Raw genomic sequence first — 21,047 nt, forward strand, 5'->3', positions numbered from 1 at the left:
CTCTCTTGAAAAGTACTATGCGTGTGTACATGGGAAAATGGATTATGAGCTCTGTTTTAATTCGCTTACACTTGTGTTAGATATTCAAGAAGTATTTCCAACTACATGTACTCTTAAAATTTATAGAAGGCATTAGACCTTTTGGTAAATGTTTTTGTAAGTTATTTGACAGCTAAAATTGCTTACTAAGTTTTCACTTGATATTAAGCAATCCAGGAAACCTGACTTGTTCCCTTATTCCTCTCTTCTCTTCAAGGTGGGAAACTGAGTCTATCCAGAAGGACTCTGCATCAGGATGTACAGTTTGAACTTTAATACTTATGTAAGACAGCATGGGTAAGGTGGTCTTAATGTCTGATCTTACCTAGAAGGACATAGCTTTCCCCATTGGCATTGTCTTATCTAACAGGAAGAATATTGTCATAACATGCCTGCAACACAGATTTCTAGCTCATGCCAGCAAAGCTTAGGGAGAGGGTTGAGCGCCCCCTTGGCTGACATTCCTAAAGGCTTCCTCTGTGTTCTACTTTAACAGAGACCAGGAGAAGAGGCGTGAGGGAGCAATGCAGGGATGGGTGGCAGGCCAATTAATGGCTGCCTTTCACACTGCTCTGCCATCAAGGAGACTCAACAAGGCCAGGCCACCCCCAAATGGCACCAGTTTTCAATATGAGGAGTTGGGGCATTGGGCAAGCAGCTGTCAGCTCTGCCAAGAGCCAGGCCATTGGAAATGGAACTGCCCTAGGGGTTGAATGACTCCTGGGTCCAAACTGCAGACCCTGTTGGCCCCAAGCTTAAAAAGGCCTTCACTCTGCCCAGTTTCCAAAGTAACCACCGTTGTCATTAGGGTGACAGCCTAGGGTCAGTAACAATCCAGGCAAAGCAGTAGATTTGCTTTTAGAGATGCCACTACTAACCTCCTATGCAGGCCAGCTCTTCTCCCAGGCCAGCTAGGTAATGGAAGTCAACAGGGTGCCTTCCCTAAGGAGGTTCACACCTCCCTTACGATGTCTCATCTAGTCCCACAAGTGAAGGGATATATAGGTCTGGATCTCATATATACCTGGCCAGGCCTTAATGCCCATCTGATTTTTTTCAAGCCGCTCCTGTCAGTTTCTTTCTGCCTCTCAATGGGAAAACTCCCTCCTGGCTTAGACAGCACCTTTCTTAGGTCCTCTAATAATGACTCTGTCCTTTAATCTGCTAATTAGATTCATTTGCTCCAAGCAATAAAATTCTAGATGACCACGCACATGAAACCTTGAACAGAGACAGTTTCAGTGAGCTAATGCTGCAGCCCCCTCAAGAGGCCATCTGCTGGAACCCTGTCTTGACCATGGGTCCCCACTCCACCCCTACTCAGCATGAAGAACTCAGCTTTAGTCCTTGCCCAACCCCCTGACAGCAGCCAGGGTTTCCATAATCAGGGAGGAAATAAGAGAGCCCAGGACTAGAAGCAGACTAGACGAACTCTATCCTATGGTGCCTTGCTACATTACACACTAAACAAAATAAGGGCATTCTTTCTCTTCGGCAACCAGGCATACGGAGAGCACACTTGCTTGTCTATTTTCCTCCTGTCCTCCTTTTGGCCATTTTTCCACCATGGGCAATGTTTCTAATTTCTTCTTTTATCCTCATAATCATAGTGCTCCTATGATTAACATTTCAAAAGTCCTTATGGGAGCAGATGATTGCTATATCCCAAGCCATCACACAGGAACAGCACAAGACTGCTCTTCTTCGCTCAGTCTGATCTAGAGTATAGACACCCTGCCCTGCATCAACGCCCCATATCAGCAAGGAGTAGCCAGAAAGAAACCAGCTCCGCTTCTTATCCATATGCAGAGTCAGGATTGATGGAACAAGGACACAAGCCTCACCCATTTCAGGTTCTTGCTACCCCTGCCTTCTTTCAAAAGACCAGTTCAGTCTCACACCCTGTGTTGTTCCCCACCCCACCCCTGCACCCTTCCCCAGGTTTGGAAGCCCGCGGGCCAAACCTGAAGAACCTGTAAGGGGAAGCTCATCTCCACCTGCTGTCTCCCACCCCCAATCCCAGCCCACCTAAGATATAAAAAGGCCCAGCCTGCTGGGATCTGGGCTTCTGCCACATGTTGGGTCTGTGAGCATGATGGCATGGTAGGTTGGTTGACCTCTGTGAGTTTATTTTCTCTGAATACATTAGGTCTGGCTGTGAAAAAAAAATTAATTATGGTAGCCATTTAATAAATACTACATAGCTGCAAAAAAGAATTAAGAAGTATTCTATGTACTGATATGGAATAATACGTGAGATTGATTGCTAAATAGAGAATGTAGGAGGCACTTATTATGCCTTTTTTTTAACTTATTATGCCATAGCACCAGCCCTAGAAGAGGTTTTCAATAAGTTATCTTTCGTGCAAGGAAAGAACAGACACATATTCATATTTATATATGTAAGCTCGTATGTATGAAGGGTCTTCAAAAAGTCAAAAAAAGCAGGTTAGAAAAAAACTATGAACGTCAAATTTTTTGGTGCCAATATAAATTTACTTTAGTTCCATTTTCCATGAACTTTATGAAGTACCCTCAAGTATATTATATACATGTATGAGAAGCTAATCAAGATCGTGACCCTTTAGTGTGTTAGGGGGGGAAGCAGGGCACATTCAGGCAGAGGTAGAAATGAGCAGTATACATCTTTTCATAATGTCTGGATTTTTGAGTAATACAAACTAATCACCTATTCAAAAATGGATGACCATCTTGAACTCCAACTAAAGATGATTCAAACCTTTTAAGAGTATCAACTGCCAAGTCAGGTCATAGACAAGTATGTGACTATACACACACACACATATACACACACACATACATACATACATTCACACAAACCTGGGGAACATCTTCTTTGCCTTCCCCGCTCCATTGCTCAGACTTGGAGTGTTCCATCTATTATAGACTGAACGTGTCCTCAAATTCATACACTGAAGCCCTTAACCCCAACATGATGGATCTGGATATGAGGCCTTCAGGAGAGATAATTAGAGGGTAGATCAAATTACATGGCTAGGACTGCCACCATTATATAAGAAGAGATACATAATCTTATAACCTCCTATAAGAAGAGATGTGAGAGGATCGCTGTCTCCCTCTCCCCACACCTCACACAAAGAAAAGCTCAACAGCAAAACAACGTCCACCTACAAGACAAGAGGTCTGAGAATCAAACTACCTTCCCAGCACCTAGACCTTAGACATTCCCACCTTCACAACTGTGAGAAATAAGTGTCTGTTGCTTAAACCACCCAGTCTACAATATTCTCTTAGAGCAATCTGACAAGGTAAACATTTATTTCTTGCTCACACACCTGGGTGTTCAAGTCTGCAGAAGGCTCTCCTCCACGTGGTCAGAGAGCAGGATCCTTCCATCTGGTGCCCTTCCACCCCCTCCCATTTTCTAAGGCCTAGATGCCATCTGTGTCCAACTAGCCAAAGAAAAGTAAGTGCAGGGTGGACACACATGCTCATATGCTTCCTAAAAGCCTTAGCCCAGAAGTATCACCCATCACTTCCTCTCAGATTCTATTGGTAGAAACATGCCACATGTCCATGTCAAGGGCAAGGTGGGGCTTGGAAATGCATTCCCTGGCTGGGCAACTTCTTCCATCCTAAACATTTACTATGGAAGGGGAGACTAGACAGTTACTCGTCTCTCCCACCCTCTTTTTTCCATTACTGAAGGAACTCTGGGAGAGTTACCAGGCATCATTCATCCAGTAAACCTTTTCAAGGAATCCTTACGAAGTCCTTAATGATATAAAGGAGACTTTGATGTGGCCCCAAAGCAGCCCATCTCCAATTGGAATGATGAAGGCAGACTCCAGAGAGCCACAGGAGTGAACTGGAGATCCCACTTTCACTGAGCCTCCATGTGGCCCAGGACAGAAACCAGAATCACCTTTCCCATCACCCACCTTCGATTCTCTTCTTCTTATTTCCTTGTTCCCTTATGATTGTCTCTGTTTGGTTTATCTCCTATTTATGGCAAAAAAGGGCCTTCAGTGACCAACTGAGTGACTCCAAAGTCAGCACTTATTCCACAGAAATGGCTTCTTCATGGCTTATAAGGCAAATGCAAATCGTCCCCGTAACCCTGTCTGTCCCGTACCTTCAACAGTGCTTACATATATGTGCACATAAAAACCCACGCATACACAGTGGTGTGGTAGCTGTGATGCAGCACTCACTGGGTCCACACACAAGGGAGACAGACAGGACACTGTGTAGGAATGAAAGGAGAAACACATCAACAGATATCTGAGGGGGCAATGATTAGGGATAGATTTTGAGGTGAAAAACTCTGCCAAGACTCAAAGCAAAAGAGATAGAGCCCAGTCCAGGAATTCAGCAGGTGGAGACTGTTGCATTGAACTACAGAAAACAACATAAAAATTCTACCAGACCACATAACTTGAGAAGTCACTTCCCTGTCACCAAAGATCTACTTAGTTATTTATAAACATCAGATGCACTCATGATGCAAATACGTTTTCCTCCCAGAGAAGCTACATTTCTTAGATAGCATTTTCTTCAGTTCCCTCCTTGTCTTTTGTTTTTTAAAGATTTATTGTCATTTATTTGAAAGGCAGGGTTACAGAGAAAGATGGAGAGACACAGACAGAGGTCTTCCATCTGCTGCTTCACTCCCCAGATGATCACAATGGCCAGGACTGGGCCAGGCCAAAGCCAGAAGCAAGGAGCTTCTTCCAGGTCTGTCACATAGGTGGCAGGGGCCCAAGGACTTGGGCCATCTTCCACTGCTTTCCCAGGCACAATAGCAGGGAGCTGGATTGGAAGTGGAGCAGCTCAAACCAGCACCCAAATGGGATGCCAGTGCTGCAGGCACTGGTTTACCCTGCTGTGCCACAGTGGCCCCTCTCCCCCATCTTATTAAGAAAAAAAAATGCAGTCACCAAGCATGGTTTCTGTTTATTCATTTGTTCATCCAACAAACATTGGCCGAACCCTTACCAGGCACGGAGGATACAGAGGAGAAAGGGCAGATGAGATCCCTGCCCTCCCAGTCCTACCACAGAAGCAGATGTTAATCAAATGATGGCAAACACAGGAATACACATCTCTAAGAATAAAGGAGGCCACAAGAGAGTAGGGTTTGCTGGAGGTGGGGCTTCAGAGAGGGCTTCTCTGCCTAAGGGACACCTGAGCTGGGAATAGATCTTCAAAAAGTCTGACCACCCAAACATCAGCGATTTCCTCTAAGAGACATGACAAGTAAGCTGATAATGTCTACTTGTCTGTTCTGTGTCAGGTACTGGGCTGGGCCATCTCTCTATGTGGTGTCAGTTTCTTCTGTCCAAAGTGCTTTCAGGCAGGTGATCTGCTGCACCGTTTTCACTGCTTAGGAAACAAGCTTCCAGAAGTTCCAGCAGCCTGATTGCACCTGATGCTGCCTAAGAGGCAGCTCAGGGGGTCCCACCAAGACCCAGAGAAGACAGGGCTGCTTGGCAGGAAAGTCGGGAAGAGACTCGGCACCTGCTGGGGAGGAAGAGTGGCTGCACCCAGGTGTGGTCACATGCCTAAATGCCCAGAAATGGACATGTCGAGAAATCATAACCATGTAGGCTGGAACCACCACACATGCCTCCCAGGCAGTGCACACAGGCCACCAGCAAAACAGCTCAGCCCGGGAGAGGGCCTGTCCTTTTGTACAGATTTCTATCAGCGCGATCTGGGACTCGACAGCATTTGACCTCTCCTGCTGAGTCCTTCCCAGTTCCCATCATCGTTCCTGGCAGGACTCTCAACCTCCCATAAAAAGCAAAGTGTGACCTATTTTAAAATCCCTCAAGGGAAAGAGTCAGCGGGTTGCCTTGGCAACCAGTGTGGGGCTCTTTTAGGAGACCTGTTTGGTTCTTCCTTTGGTCTAACCTACTTCCGCCCTGATGTAATTCAAAGCTCATGGGTTGGATTCTCAGGGGTGGAGGAGCAGAGAGAAAATGACTTCCCCACAACCACACCCTCCCACGGGTCCCTGGAGAAAGGGCAGGAGAAGAGAAGAGGACGTGACAGAGGAAATCTGGGAGGGCACGCTCACCCAGAAATGGGGGTGGAGAGGCAGGGGCCTGGGCAGTTCCTCACCCTGAATATCTGTACTGATAGGGATGGTGCCACTTTTCCCTCTACTGACTACGCTCACTCCAAACCCAACAGCCTTAGGAAGCCACCCTCAGTGGGCTCCTACAACCCTGACCATCCAGGTTGCCGACAAGGGCTTGTCTTGTGGCCTTGTGTCTTCAGCTTTACTGTACACACATCCTGACACCCTTTCTCCTACCAAAGTTCCCAGAATTAAGAATCCATAACTGAGTTCCCTCTCCAGTCACTTCATCAAACATTGGCATACACATTACTTCTGACTTCCAGGAAATTTCCAGGACTGCTTTTGTCTCCTCTATGTCGCTGAGTGCACAATCACCCCCCTTCACCCATTCTTTCTAGAAGGAGAAACCCTCATGCCAACAGGTTTCAAGATGTTAATCTGACCGCCATAAAGACATGACTTCAAAATCAAGAGAAAACCAATGCTGAAAATCTCTACTTTCACCGAAATTTTAAGAAATAAAAATTAAAAAAAAAACTAAGTCCTTTGATCCTGGCCCTATCCAAAAGGCAGGAAGCAGATCTTTGGTGAAAGTGAGCGAATGTCATGATTGCTTCCCAGGACTATTTGAATGCAAGTGACAGAACCACAAGTCAAACTGCCTTAAGTGAAATAAAAGGGGAGAGAAGAAATGTATGGAGTCAGTTAACTTGGAAACACTGCTGGCTCTGGTAGCTCCAACAATGTCTCGGTCCTCCTTATTTTAGCTTCATTCTCAGAAGGCCCTTCTGACATGGTGGCAGGATGACAAGAGGAGAAATGGGTATCAACCCTACTGGGCTGGCAGCTCCAGCTGGAAGCAGTCTCTACCTTCCCCAAAGTTCCAGTGAAGCATACTCTTGGAAGCAGTGTGGGACCTACGTCCAGCCCTGAGCCTCACCCCGGCAAAGCCTGTGTCATGTGTCTATTCCCTGGAGCCAAGTGGATACAATCACCTCTACAAACCTTGTGACCTCGAATAGAGGAGAGGTAGTGACCAAGCGCAAATGCAAAGTGCTGTTAGCAGAGGCACCACACATGCATGGCTAGCAAACCACACACACCCATGGCCACACCACATCCTCTCTTCTCTTCCTTTTTCGGATTAAGAAGAATAAGACACGGAGTTGCAAGTATCTCATTCTTAAGAAACATCTTCAGGTCTAAAGGACTGGGCATGGTCAGAGTAGAATCCTCATTGGGAGATATTTTAAAAATTGAGTTGCCTAAAAATGGCATTGACCCTAAGTTCACAAAGACAGGACCAAATGGGAGCCTTATTTATTCATTGTCTCATTGAAATCCCCAGCTCTGTTCTGCCTTGAGGCCTCTCTCACTGGCTATGCATTGCCAGCCGTACTTTGCAGACATCAGAACATTTTCCTTAATTGTATGTCTGTATTTTTAAAAAATAAATAGTGGTGCTTATCACTCTGCCTGCACATGGAGACCTGGATGCGCCAGCTGACGCAAAGCAGTTTCTAAGCAACTTGCGGAGGCTGGTGCCTAATGCAACCGCTGCAAGATTTGGAGGGAAAATAAAATAAAACCCTTGGAAACGCAATGTGGAACCAATTTTGATTGGTTCATAAAGGCTGCATGGGGTCTCCTGGGAGGTTAATTCCATCTCAGGCTGATGGAAGGGGACTTGTTTCTGGAGAGCTGGGACCTCTCTGGCGTGGGACGTTTGATAAGTGGGTTTCTGGAGGATTCCAACAAGCGCGCTATCCTAGTAAGACTTGGCACTGATACCGTGTGACAACGGAAACACTGATGTCCAGAACCCAGAGAGGCTCTGAAGAGTGATGGTGGAGAAAGAGGAGGACCAGGGCCAGGTTCCCGTGTGCTTCCCACTGCCCAGGGCTCAATGAGACATTGCTGCGCCCCTAGTGAGGGGGTAGGTGGGCATTCTGGGTGAGCACTAAAGACCTACATCCACAGGACTGACCTTGCAGTGAGCAAGGAAAGGGAATAATCACAGACAAACAGGTTCCTGTCATTGCGCCAGCACAGCACATGCATCTGGACTATAGCACTCACCATCCTGTGGCTCTGGTAAGGTCATTTCATCTCTCTGCCCATGTTTTCTTGTTTACAACAGGATAGTTACAAAGATTAAATGATGATACAGCTTCCTAACCCTGCTAAGTGCTTAGTAAATATCTATCTGTTCCCTTTCTTCTGAAATGCAAGGCTACTTCAAACCCCCCCACCCCAACCAAGAAATTCACATTATCAATAAACTACACATGGATTTCAAAAAATGTAGGCATGGAAAGCCAAGATACTCTGGCTTTCCCAGTGGAAAGAACAGGTCTTCAAAGAAGGAGGTACCTTTCTCTGAAGGGAGGAGAGAACCTCCACTTTGAATATGACCTTGTCTAAACAAGATAAGAGTCGGAGAACTCAAGGGGCTTCCATAGCCTTGGAAACTCATGACTGGAGCATAGGGAGATTACTGAGGCCATAAACAGGAGTGTCAATTGGTAAAGTCAACAACAGGAGTCACTGTGCACTTACTCCTCATGTAGGATCTCTGTCCTTAATGTGCTGTACATTGAGATTTAATGCTATAACGAGTACTCAAACAGTATATTTCACTTTGTGTTTCTATGGGGGTGCAAACTGTTGAAATCTTTACTTAATGTATACTAAACTGATCTTCTTAAAAAAAAAAAGAAATTATCAATTCCCAACTTGACTCTCACTGGGATTAAACATTGACAATAGGTCTGATCTGATTTCATCATCATTTAAAAAATCATCTATTATTTTTCACTTTATGTTTCTGTGTGGGAGCAAACTGTTGAAATCTTTACTTAATGTATGCTAAACTGATCTTCTGTATATAAAGAGAATCGAAAATGAATCTTGATGTGAATGGAAGGGGAGAGGGAGTGGGAAAGGGGAGGGTTGCGGGTGGGAGGGACATTATGGGGGGGGGAAGCCACTGTAATCCATAAGCCGTACTTTGGAAATTTATATTCATTAAATAAAAGTTAAAAAAATGGAAAAAAAATGTAGGCATGGAAAGCCAAGATACTCTGGCAAAAAAAAAAAAAAAAGGACCTGAATAAAAGATCTCTGTGAGTGAGATCCCAGTAGAAAGAACGGGCCATCAAAGAAGGAGGTACCTTTCGCTGAAGGGAGAAGAGAACTTCCACTTTGACTATGACCCTGTCAGAATAAGATCAAAGTCGGCGAACTGAAAAGGCTTCCATAGCCTTGGCAACTCATGACTAGAGCCTAGGGAGATTACTGATGCCATAAACAAGAGTGTCAAATTGTTAGGTCAACAACAGGAGTCACTGTGTACTTACTCCTCATGTGGGATCTGTCCTTACTGTGTTGTTCAATGTGAATTAATGCTATAACTAGTACTGAAACAGTATTTTACACTTTATGTTCTGTGTAGGTGCAAACTGATGAAATCTTTACTTAATATATACTAAATCTATCTTCTGTATATAAAGATAATTAAAAATGAATCTTGGCCAGCGCCGCAGCTCACTAGGCTAATCCTCCACCTGAGGTGCCGGCACCCCGGGTTCTAGTCCCGGTTGGGGCACCAGATTCTATCCCAGTTGCTCCTCTTCCAGTCCAGCTCTCTGCTGTGGCCCGGGAAGGTAGTGGAGGATGGTCCAGGTCCTTGGGCCCTGCACCTGCTTGGGAGACCAGGAGAAGCATCTGGCTCCTGGCTTCGGATCGGCGCAGCGCGCTAGCCGCAATGAGCTGGCCATAGCGGCCACTTGGGGGGTGAACCAACAGAAAAAGGAAGACCTTTCTTTCTGTCTCTCTCACTGTCTAACTCTGCCTGTCAAAAAAAGAAAAAAGAAAATGAATCTTGATGTGAATGGAATGGGAGAAGGAGCAGGAGATGGGAGGGGTGCGGGTGGGAGGGAAGTTATGGGGGGGGGAGCCATTGTAATCCATAAACTGTACTTTGGAAACTTATATTTACTAAATAAAAGTTAAAAACATGTGTGCCAAAATAAACTTATCTTTAATTCCATTTTTTCCACAAAATTTTGTGAGCTACCCTTGAACATTCCCCTATCTGCTCCTGATGCCTTCCTTGGTGTTTCTCTGTCCATCATTTAAAATCAGGCATCCATTCAACAGGTGGCTCGTAAGGACCTGCTGCAGGGTTGTGGGAAAAAAAGCCCTCAGCCCTGTCCTGGCTGTGAGGATGCTTATAGCAGCTAGAGCATAAGGGGAGACAGTTAGAGCTGGCAGACATTCACAGGGGGGTGAGATGCATGCAAGAGGGAGTTCTAGAAAGGGGCAGAGGGTTTGGGAACCGCAGGCACCTCAGGTGTGCAGGGTAAGGGGTAGCTGTACGCTATGAAGCTGGGGCCACATGCACCTTGCAAAGCTTCATCTAAAGTGCAGCAGTGTAAAGGAATCTGCTTTTAATTTTAGGAAGATGACTCTGTATGCTGAGAGGAAAACAGGCTGCAGGAATGAATGAGGCAGAGTGAGGCTACAGACGCGGCCACAGTATAAGTTGCTGGAACAGAGGGTGTCAGTGCCCTGCCCACATTCCCTCAACCAGATCCAGGAAGTAGCTGCCAGCTTATCTTCCAGCCACAGTGCCAGGGGCCTGAGGAACTGCTCTTGCCCTTATTCTGCAACCTCTGTAGCAGGCCAGACACAGAGTTTAATTGGAATTAGCATATCATCTCCTGGACTTCCTTGCAGCTTGAGTGGGCTAACTCTGTAGCATGCACCTGCACTGCCTTGCAGAGCCTCTCCAGTGGAAAGATAAGCCAGCTGACCACAGCAGAGACTGGAGAGCCGGCACACGCTCCTTTGGCGGCTTCTTCTTTGATTCATTTTCCGTCTTGCCCATTGGAATTCTCTATCCAAATAAGCCATTGATACCCAAGCCCCTCTCACAAGGTAAAGGGCTGGAGGAACCCAAACCAAGAAGTTTATTGACAGCAGAATCTTTCGTAGAGTGGTTTTGATATTGAGGAGAAAAAGAAAGGCACTGGAGTTCATGGGAGAAAAGACATAGGGTATCAAATTTGCCTGTATCTCACTCCGTTTTGCTATGGTAACATGAAGGATCACATGAGAACTGGGCACCACCAATGTCATCAGTTAGCTCCCAGAACCCTGGGGCTGTAGGGAGGATCTTTGGAGCATAAGGCCCTTGCATTCTCCAACATTTCTTTTCCAGTTGATGTAGCAGAAGAATGCTTGGTGCCTGGATTACCCACAGTACCATCCATAAGGGCAAGAACCAAGTTCTAGAGGAAAGTCAATGCCAAATGAGAAAATTCTTCAAGCTCCATCATTTAGCATTAATTCATTTGCTAATCAGAAATTGAGTATTTTAGGGCCGGCGCTCTGGCGTGGTTTGTGAGGCCACTGCCTGCAGTGCCAGCATCCTGTGTGGGCGCCAGTTCAAGGCCTGGCTGCTCCACTTCCGATCCAGCTCTCTGCTGTGGCCTGGGAAAGCAGTGGAAGATGGCCAGGGACCTTGGGCACCTGCACCTACATGGGAGGCCTGGGGGAGGCTCCTGTCTCCAGGCTTCAGATCAGCTCAGCTCCAGCTGTTGCTGCCAGTTGGGGAGTGAACCAGCAGATGGAAGACCTCTCTCTCTCTCTCTCTCTCTCTGTCTCTCTCTCTGACTCTTTCAAATACATAAATAAATTGAGTATTTTTTAAATGCTTCTTTGTACCGACCTCACGGTGAACCCTATGGGAATGATGTTGGACAAAGCCAGAGTTTCCTTTGTTCCCAAGTCCAGATGGACTGGCAATAGTTGATTCCTGTCTGTGTCTTTGAGCTATACACTCAGTTGGGGGCAGTACTTTTTAAAATAAATTTTATCTATTCCTACAACTCAAACTAATGCAAAAAGTCCATTAATACAATACATATTATGCAAATTCCAGATTTTACATAGAAAAATGGGCAAATAACTGACAGTTCTCCAGAAGAGAGTCAATCACTCTTAAACTTAAGATTCACAATGCATTTTATAATAGAGAAATTGCCTCATGAACAATCAAAACATTGATTGTCACACTGTTAGGGTATATAAATACAGGCCCTTTCATGTATTTCTTTTTTTTTTTTTTTTTTTTTTTTTTTGACAGGCAGAGTGGACAGTGAGAGAGAGAGACAGAGAGAAAGGTCTTCCTTTTGCCGTTGGTTCACCCTCCAATGGCCACCGCGGCCGGCGCCCTGCGGCTGGTGCACCGCGCTGATCCGATGGCAGGAGCCAGGAGCCAGGTGCTTTTCCTGGTCTCCCATGGGGTGCAGGGCCCAAGCACCTGGGCCATCCTCCACTGCACTCCCTGGCCACAGCAGAGAGCTGGCCTGGAAGAGGGGCAACCAGGACAGAATCTGGCGCCCCAACCGGGACTAGAACCTGGTGTGCCGGCGCCGCTAGGCGGAGGATTAGCCTAGTGAGCCGCGGCGCTGGCTTCATGTATTTCTGATAGAAGTGTAAATTGTTAGATATCTGTGAAGGAAACTTGGAAACCTCTTTGTTTCTGTTGTTTTTGTTAAAGATTTTTATTTATTTATTTGAGAGGTAGAGTTAGAGACAATGAGAGGGAGAGACAGAAAGAAAAGTCTTCCATCCGCTGGTTCACTCCTCAAATGGCCGTAACAGCTGGAGTTGGGCCAATTTGAAGCAGAGAGCTGGATCAGAAGTGCAGCAGCTGGGACTTGAACCGGCACCCATAGGGGATGCAGGCACTGCAGGTGGCGGGTTTACCTGCTACACCGCAGCACCAGCCCAGGAAACCTCTTTCAACAACACAAATACATAGAAGGCAACCATTGGTGCAGTGGTGAAGGGGCACTTGGGATGCCCACATCCCCTATCAGAGCCCCTGGGTTCAAGTCCCAGCTCTGCTTTCCATCCAGCTTCCTGCTATATGCAAACCGTGAGAGGCAGCAGGTGGTGACTCGAGTAACTGGATCTCCATCACCCACATGGGAGACCAAGCTTGAGTTCCAGACTCCTGGCTTTGACCTAGCCCAGCTGCAGCTAATGTGAGCATTTGGGGAGTGAACAAGTAGATGGAAGATCTCTCTTTCTGTCCCTCTACTTGTAAGTAAGTAAATATTTTCTAAATAAATGAGTAAATAAAACGCAGTTTTGAAAGAACAATACAAATACATGATGCCACTTGATTCCAAGTCCAGCATTTTTTTTCTTTAAGGTTGACTCACACTTGTGGGAAATGGCAAAAGTTTGAAAATGGGGTCACTGCAGCATTATGTGTCTTAGCAAAAGATCAGGAGGAAGCCAATGATCATCAATTTGGAAATGGTTAAATTAATCATAATATGTCCATTCAATGCGGTAGTATGCAGCTGAAAAAAAATAACAAGGGAGCTATATTTGTACTATAAGAAAACATCTCCAAAATTCAGTGTTAAACATTTTCAAGAAAAACAGCAATATGTAATAAGAGGGAGCCTCAAAAAGTTCATGCATACTATAAAAAACTTTTTTGTAACAAACTACTCACTGCCTGAATCCAAATAAGTTGCTGTGCATCATACGAATGTTCTCTTAGAATTGCCCTGAGATTACCTGGATTCATTCTACTTTGAGCACACAACATCTTCTACGGAAATGATTTACATTGAATGTCTACTAAACACTTAACACTGTGTTAGATCCTTCGCTTTAGAGTCTGATTCTCTCTTCCATTGAGACTTCAGGATCTTTCCTATTTCTTCTCCATGTCTGCTTTTATGCCAACCCACTTTCTGATTCAAGGCTTTGTTCCAATCCTAGTTCCAGGTCTCCAATATTGCCCTATTCAAGGCCCTTTCCTTCTATAGCATCAACCTGTTTTTAATGTCCATGCAGCATCCCGTATTACACTGCCTTACTCAACCCATCTTGTTCTCCAAGACGCCTCCCAGTCTTAGTAGAAGGGAGTTCCCCCTAGAACATCTTCAATATTCCCTCTTCCACGTACAGCTACAACTTTTCTTTGCTAACACCTGTCTCTGGCCAACCTTGTATTAACAACACATTCTCCAGTCAGGAATGAGGCCCATTTCTCTTCACGTATGGTCTTCTGACTCAAATGATATCATCTCATTTCTGCAAAGTCCATTGCTGGATGAGATACTACAAATATATATATGCATGAAATGCAAGAAGCCTTTATTTTGAAACTAAAATCTCACAATGCTACATGAGGTTCAGTTGCTATGAGATGAATTTGTACCATCCGATCATCTGAAATGCTACTCTTGGCTCTGTCATCGACCTAGGCAGAAGGATCTATGGAGTCACACTGTCTCAAGCCTCTATTCCTTTCCTCCCTGCTCTGTTCCCATGGGATAGGCCACCAGCTGCCTGCTACATCTCTAGATTTTCATCTCCCAGACCAACTGGTCAGAAGTGCTGAGACACTAAGGGTTAACAGGAATTTCTTCATCCCACAAGAAGACTGCCTGGCTGATTCTAAGACACTGACACCTCTTACCTGCTGAGGTTCCATAAAGGTCAGAAGTTACTGCCCGGATCTGACTAGCAGGCAGCTTGGGCAGGGTTGTTAAGTGAGTCAATCCAGTGAGGTTTCTGTGTTCACTAATAATATTTACCTTCTACCTTCTTGGCTGAAAGAATATGTAATATTAAAATAGCTTGGATACAGTTCAAGTGCTACAAAAATGTAAGAAAGTATCATTTTGATTATTACGGTGCCCTATCTCATTTTTTTTCTCCTATTTCAGAATGCAAGATTATACCCTTATTGAGTCTAAATTGGAAGAAAATGCTACATTTTTATGCTGGGCCCTCCAAATAGTTCTCTGATGGCCCAGGACCAGAGCAGGCAGCGGCACAGGTGAGCCCTTCTTAATGACAGACAGAGAGGAGCGGAAGGGCTGAGCTTGAGCAAACACTGCCTCATGAAGCATTCCCCAGCTTGTCCGTGATATCTAAGGGCAAACCTGGGCTCCCCAGGCAGGAATTCAAAAAACCTCACATACCTCGACCAGAGATGTTTCAAAGGGCAGGGAGTCAGAGACAGGCACATAAAAAAAGAAAATGTCATTACATCCCCAGCAGCCAGCACAGTGCCTGACATAGAGCATGCACCAGCCAAACTACCCAGAAAATGCCGGATGGGTGGATGGAGAAAGGATGGGTGGATGGAGAAAGCATGGGTGGATGGAGAAAGCATGGGTGGATGGATCGATGGAAGGAAGCAGGGAGCAAGGGAAGAACAAGCATAAAAATACTCTCAAACTGGGCATCTATTTTTACAAAGTCTCTCTACCAAAATAACCAGAAACTGCCATTTCAAGTCCCAAGGCTGACTTTGGTCATGATCAGCACTGTTCGCGACCTAGTATTTGCCCCGATGCTGCTGTGGCTTAAAGACAGACTTTCTACAGAACCTGCAAAAGGCTTCCTTCTCAGAGGCTGATTAGGAAAAGGTTCTTGCTCTGAGCTGGCACAGTCAGTCTCCTCTATCTCTGTAACTCTGACTTTAAATAAATAAATCTTAAAAAAAGAGAAAATTTGCCTCCAAATTTGAATCTGGAAAATTATTCGAATAACATTTTTAAAGACTTATTCATTTATATAAAAGGCAGAGATACAGAGAGAGAGGGAGGGAGACAGAGAGATCTCCCATCCCCTGGTTCACTAAGTGCCCACTAACAGCTGGGGCTGGGTCCAGCTGAAGCCAGGAGCCTGGAACAACTTCTGGGCCTCCCACATGGGTGCAGGGGCCCAAACACTCAGCCATCCTCTGCTGCCTTCCCAGGTGCACCAGTAAGGAGCTGGATCAGAAGTGCAGCAGCCAGGACTTGAACCAGCACCCATACACGATGCCAGCACAGCAGGTGGCAGCCCAATCCTCTATGTCACAGCACCGGCCCCTAGAATAACCTTTGAAAAGAATCATAGTACATGGATTTTTAGATTTTAGTACACAGATTAAGAATTGTGTGTAAGCTGAAATGTCTGTGTACTGATACTGATTCTCAACACAAATAAAACCTCAGTTATGAGAACACTTTGATGCATGCACACGCGCGCGCGCACACACACACACACACCAGAGACAAAAGGCCTGCGCTTAAATATCTGAAGAGTCATTGTTGAAAGAAGGACTACATTTACTATCCCCGTTTTACAGATGGAGAAACTGAAGCTAAATCACCAGTTCGAGGTCACCTGGCACAGAAGGGATGATGGCTCCAGTCGAGCTCTGCCAGCCTGCTCGTGATGGTCCTTACTGAAGAATGTAACAGAACAGACAGAAGAACGGCAGATCGTGTGCTGCAAGTGTTCTGGTGGGCGAGGACTGGGGTGCAGTGGGCATCTGAGGAAAGAGCGTCAACCAGGTGCGGCTGGGGGTAGGGAGTGTGGCAGGTGTAAGAAGGATTTGATGCAAGAGCTGCGTTCAGAGGGGAGGGACCTTAACAGATGATTCAACTCTTTGCAGATCTATGGGCTTTTATTTTCTCACTTTTCCCCCAAGGTCTGTTCAGAAAAAGCCACATAGGATCTGTAACATTCAGTTCCTCAGTAGCCGTTAATACCCTTGTCTGGTTCTCAGAAGGCATTTGGCCTCTCTTGTGGTGGATGTGGATCTTGGGCACAGCCTTGGCAAATGGGTTCACTGCAGTGCAGTAAAGGGGCTGCCGATGCCTTCTCCCTTCTGCCTGCTGGATGCCTCAGTCCATCATCGGCTCTCTGTAGCAATCAAGGGATGGGCCAAGGAGTGTGTGTGTGTGTGTGTGTGCATGCGCACGCATGCATGTAGGCATGTATGTGCCCTTGTGTATCTGTGTGCATGTGTGTGTGTATGTGCCTCTGTGTGTGTCTGTGCGTGTGTGTGATGAGAAGGCAGCAGGGAGATGGAAGCTCAGGACCCCATCTCTCCCCAGCCGCAAAGCATCCAGCCCAAGCACATACAACCCAAGCTGTCTGGCCCTTTGATGGGGACCCCATGCTGTGCCTGGCGCAGGGAATTTTTAATTCTCTTTCATTTTATTGAGCGGCTCCCCCTCCCCACCTCCCATCCCCGAGTCGGGTCTTAGGATTATTGGGTCCTTCTTCTCATTGATTTGTTTTTCTGACCTTTGTAGTAGAAACAGAAATATATGGATGGAGCAAGAAAGGAAGGAAGAAAGGGAGGGGGCGGGAGACTGCACAGCCTCCCCCTGGAAGGGAGGACGCATGGGGACGGTCTCAGGTCTCGCCACATTTTACAGGGGAAAAAAAGGCCAGTACAGTTGCAGCTGCTTCCCAAGAAGAGAGCCACTGGGGAGGCAAGGCCCCTGGGCTGCCGGGTAAGGCCCCCACCTGTACTCCCGTCCAATACCCATGAGGGAGATGCGAGGGGCCCCTGCGCCTCAGTGCACTTGCTTTCTGCTACAAAAACCACTGCATCAGCTCTGATTTTCATCCTTTCAGTGAATACCTCCTGCGAGATGGGGAGTCAGGCTCCTCCACCCCGGGGGTGTCCTGCATCCACCTGAGGGGAGACACCTGAGAGGAGGTGCATGGCAGAGGGGCTCCCACTCTGTGTAAGGCTCTGCACGAGGTCCCAGAAATGCAGAGGCTTTTTCCTTTCCCTGTCTCTCGGCCCGTTTTTGTGCTCAACTCCATGTTTTTAAGCCAACTTCCCTGGTGCCTCCTCCATGGTGGACACTGGGGGAAAGGGAGGAAACGAGCATTTGTAGCAGACACACCGTCCAGCACTGTGGAAGGTGCTCTGTTTGTATTGCAGGCTCCTGGGACAGATTTTCCTGTTGGTCCAAAAACAGAAGCTGGGCCCCACAGCCACATCACCAACTGGAAGGCAGAACTGGATGTGAGAAGTGGTTATTCCCAGCAGGTGTGAGTGTTGCTCCTACTTCACAGCCCAATGAGAAGTCTCCAGGAGTCAGCACCAAAGACCTGGGGTTCTCTTAAGATGGGGAGTCTGGCCCCTCTGCCCCCAGGGACGCTCTGGACCCGCCTAAGCAGTGAAACACCTGTAGAGGAGAGCCCAGAAGAGCCTATCTTGCGGTTGTCTGGTGAGCCTGATGTCGTGAGCCCTCCACAGTCAGAACAGGGCCACACTTGATCTGTGTGCAGGCACAGGAGACTGTGTGGTAGACGACAGTACTCAAAGCTGAATGGAGGTGGAAGAGGTGACTGCCTATCTCAAGAGGGACCTCCAAGGACCTAAGTAGGCATTATGAAAGCAAACTAAGCCTTAAAAAAAAAGATTGATTTATTTGAAAGTTAGAGTGACAGACAGGGAGAGAGAGAGAGAGAGAGAGAGAGAGTTCTTGAACCTTCTGGTTCACTTCTCAAATGACTGCAACAGCCAGGGCTGGGCCAAGCCAAAGCCAAGACCCAGGAACTGCATATGCAGGTCCCCTCTATGAATGGCAGGGGCCCAAGTTCTCAGGCCATCTTCCTCTGCCTTCCCAGGCATATTAGCATGGACTTGGATCAGACACAGAGCAGTGGAGACTCGAACCAGCACCCCAATATGGGATGCTGGCACTGCAAATGAAGGTTTAATTTGCTGCACCACAATGCCCTCCCAAAGCTTAGCCTTTAAGCACCTGTCACAGTGAGTACCAGCATTAAGCCAGTGTTGGCCCAAGAAACACCAGCACCCAACAAAGGCAGCACCACAGATGAGCACAGTTATATAAACAGGTGTTTGTCTTTCTTTCCACTCTACCTAAAACAATGCCTGGAGAGGAACCAGGCACTGGACAGAGAGTAGCCACTCGAAGCTTGCCTAAGGGAGAGAAGTAATGTAGATGAGATCTCAACTCAGTCTGAGAATCAGCGGGGCCTGTGAACGCCATGCCTTCCACCTGCCAGTGCCCGACTCCGTTCATCTGTAGGCTTCCTCAAACCAGTGAATTCCTCTGGGCCCACAAGGAAGTGCTGGGGAATTAGCAGCTCCTGGAAGCACCCCTCATCCACTGACAGATGGGTACTGGTGTATAAATACCCCAGCTTCTTCCTTGGATAAAACAATTCTGAGTCTCTTGTTCTACGCTGTATCATTAAGTTGTCCATCACCACACAACAATTTACTCCCAAAACATAGCTGCTTCGTGCAACAATAAATATCTCTCTCACAGTTTCTATGGATCAGTATATTTAGGAGCAACTTACCCGGGTGGTTCTGGCTCCAGGTCACTCATGGGATTGTAATGAGGATGTCTTGTGGGGCTGCAGTCCACAGAAGGCACGGCTGGGGCTGGATGATCTGCTCCCAAGAAGGCTCATTTGTGTATCTGGCCAGTTGGCTCTGTGGGCAGGAGATCTCAGTCCACCATAACAGACCTCTTGATGTCCTTGTAATCTGTGGCCAGCTTCCCCCAGAGTTCGTAATCCAAGAGAATCAGAGATCGACATGGGAACAGCAAAGTCTCTTATGACCTAGCCTCCAAAGTCAGATGCTCTGTAAATTGTCAACTGCTACATAACACATCGCTCCAGGATGCAGCAGCTAAAAGAAATGATTGGCTCACAGTTTCCGTGGGTCGGGAATACAGGCACAGCTTAGCTGGGTGCCTCTGACTCATGGTCTCTCAAGGCTGCTATTAAGGTGTTGGCCAAGGTTGCAGGCATCTCAAGGCTCAGCTAGGGGGTGAGGGAAATCCACTCCCAGGGCTCACTCACCTGGCTGTTGGCAGGTGCAGGTCCTCAGTGGCTGCAGGCTGGAGATGACGCTTCCTCACCATGTGGATCTCTGCCTAAGGCAGCCTACTGCATAACCTCTGGTTTGTCCACTGAGCCACTGAGGGAGAGAACAAGGGAGCACAGGTGAGAAGAAACTCAGAGTGTTGTTTGGAACTTAATCTCAGAAGAGCTATTCACCACCTTCGCCAGGTCCTGCTGGTTAGAAGTGAGCTACTTCTTCCTAGTTGTAAGCGGCCCACACTGTAGGGGACAGAATTACAGCACAGCATGAATAGGAGGAAGTGGACACAACTGAGGCCATCTCAGAGGCTGCCTACTGGACATACAGGCTACGTACATCATTCGCAGTGGGAGGATTCACACAAGGCTGAGTGCCAGGAGAGGATCACTGGGGCCAGCTCAAACTCAACTCTAACAAAACCACTTCTCAACAGTCCCCCAGTGAGGCTGAGCAGCTGTTAATAATGCAGCCTATAATGTGCACCTTCCCCCTGGCCCACTGTCCCACTTCTCTAGACGTCTTTCCTGGCCTCTTTTCCCAAACAAACCACTTAGATATGTACCCTTGCCTCACCACCTACTTCTAGGAGAGCCCAGGCTAAGACACAGAGTGAAATTTCAAATTGGATTTACAAAAAAGTACACTGACTCTTTTTCTGTCGCTGCAACAAAATACCTGAAGCGGAGCTGAATAATGGATAAGAAGAGAGGTTTTCTGAGCTCACGGGTTTAGAGGCTGAAAGTTCACCATCAGGTGACCCCATCTGTTCAGATTCTGGTGAGGGCATCACTGTATGAGGCCAGAGAGCAGAGAAGGGCCATTCTTACTCTTTTGCAACAGCCTCCTTTGTAGGAACTAACTAGGTTCACATGACCACGATGCTAACTCACTCTTTTCAAAGGCAGGGCCCCCAATGACCTAATTGTCTTTCGCTAAGCTCCACCTCTTAAATATTCCATCATCTCTTAACAGCACCTCATTGGAGATCATGTTTCTAACACATGGGCTGTTGGAAGAAAAACCACTTCCAAACCATAGCTCTGAGTGTATGTGTGTGTGTGAGAGAGAGAGAGAGAAAGAAAGAGAGAGAGAGAGAGAGGAACTGATACACAAATTCATTTCTCACTGTGGAACACAGCAGAAAAAAAAGAAAAAGAAAGGAAAAATGGAAAGCCACTACAGTGTCTTTAAATGCTGTAGGACTTCAGAGCAAAAGTAGTTCTACTGAAG

The 21,047-nt window shown here is 46.7% G+C and overlaps 1 long non-coding RNA gene across 2 annotated transcripts in view; it reads right to left on the reverse strand.

The window, feature by feature from the left end:
• The window catches only part of LOC138844119 (uncharacterized), a 164,846-nt gene extending 145,424 nt beyond the window's left edge, over nucleotides 1–19,422 (reverse strand). For both annotated transcript variants that reach the window (XR_011379585.1, XR_011379586.1), the window contains exon 1: nucleotides 19,286–19,422. This is a non-coding gene — a long non-coding RNA (uncharacterized lncRNA). The remainder of the gene's footprint in view (nucleotides 1–19,285) is intronic.
• Between the last annotated feature and the right edge of the window lie 1,625 nt (nucleotides 19,423–21,047).

Source organism: Oryctolagus cuniculus, chromosome 10 (genome assembly GCF_964237555.1).
Source record: "Oryctolagus cuniculus chromosome 10, mOryCun1.1, whole genome shotgun sequence".
In the NCBI taxonomy this organism is placed as follows: Eukaryota; Metazoa; Chordata; class Mammalia; order Lagomorpha; family Leporidae; genus Oryctolagus; species Oryctolagus cuniculus.